Source organism: Apodemus sylvaticus, chromosome 8, assembly GCF_947179515.1.
Source record: "Apodemus sylvaticus chromosome 8, mApoSyl1.1, whole genome shotgun sequence".
NCBI classification, from domain to species: domain Eukaryota; kingdom Metazoa; phylum Chordata; class Mammalia; order Rodentia; family Muridae; genus Apodemus; species Apodemus sylvaticus.
The window spans coordinates 82,002,862-82,004,295 of NC_067479.1; positions in this window are offsets into that span (position 1 = coordinate 82,002,862).

Sequence of the window (1,434 nt, forward strand, 5' to 3'; positions counted from 1 at the left end):
CCCGTGTTGTCTCGTGTCTATACATTAAATCAAGACAAGAGGTCTAGCCCACAGTCAAAAAGTGGAGACAACACATGACATAAAAACCAGAAGGCAGAATCCTGGGGACCGTCTTCGATGCCACTTTTCAGAGTGACTACAGCTCTCCACCAGCATACACAAATAGGTCTTAATTATTAAATCTACAGACATACTAAGGTACAGATGAAATTATTTTTCCTTTGAATAACTACCTACTACTGGATATTTATAATTATAATTTTGTAATAAATACATTTTGATACATTAATTTTAATACTTATTTGGCTATTTCTGGACACTCTATTTCTAGAGGTGACATTGCTGGAACAAAAAGCTAATTTTTAATTATTTGAAATTATTATTTTATTATTATATGTGTTGATGTTTTGCCTGCATATATGTCTGTGTGCATACTGGTCCTCTCAGAGGCCAGAAGAAGATATCACATTCCTATGATCCACCCAGTATGTGGTTCTCATCTTCTGAGTCAACTCTCCAGCATCCTAAAGATTTATTTATTTATTTACTTATTTATTATTTTTATTTGTTTGTTTATTCATGTGTGTGTGCATGCATGCACCTTCATGTTGACTCATATACCATATTTGTGTAGGTGTTGTGCGGGCCAGAAGACGGCATCAGATTCCCTGAAACTGGAATTACAGATAATTGTGGCCCACTATGTCGGTGCTAGGAACCAAATCAGGATCTGCTGAAAGCAATATTCATTCATAACCTCTAAACCATCTCTTTAGCCCTAGATATATGGAATTTAATTATTCATACATTGTCTTCCAAAAGTATTGGACCAGCATACTTTCCAACGAGTCCTAAGCAATGGTTTTAAGTACCAGTTATTGACGTGCCTAAAGACTATCTGCTCTTCTCCCCGTTACAGACGCTGAGCAGGATGCTTCACTCCTGATACTGCCCACAATAGCCTCCCAGTGTGATGTGCAAGGATCTGAAGACGTGACCTCTGTGAACCCTAAGGGTGGAAGGTGAGGATCGATTTCCCACCATCCCATTTTGGAGGGGACACATTCAAACCGCAGCACTGCAACAACAAGCGGGAATGGCGATCTCAGTACCCGTGAGAAAAACTCGCTTGCTCGTACAAAGTCCATTCTAAATTCTAAAACACCCCTGAAAGGAGCTTGCTTTCCTGGGGTGATTAAGGAGCCCAACCTACCTCTGTCAGGTAGTTCTGCCCTCTTAGCACATGGTTTCTGGAGGGAGAGAGATGGGGGGGATTAAGTTAGCAGCTTTAAGAGTCTCTGCCAGGAAGTGACATAGATCGCTTCGCTCAAAGCACATGCACCACAGCTGGTCACCAGCCAGACCCAAGGATTTTGGTGGCAGCTCAATTTAAAAGGCTCCAATTCACCAAACATTAAATAGCTGACATCATTA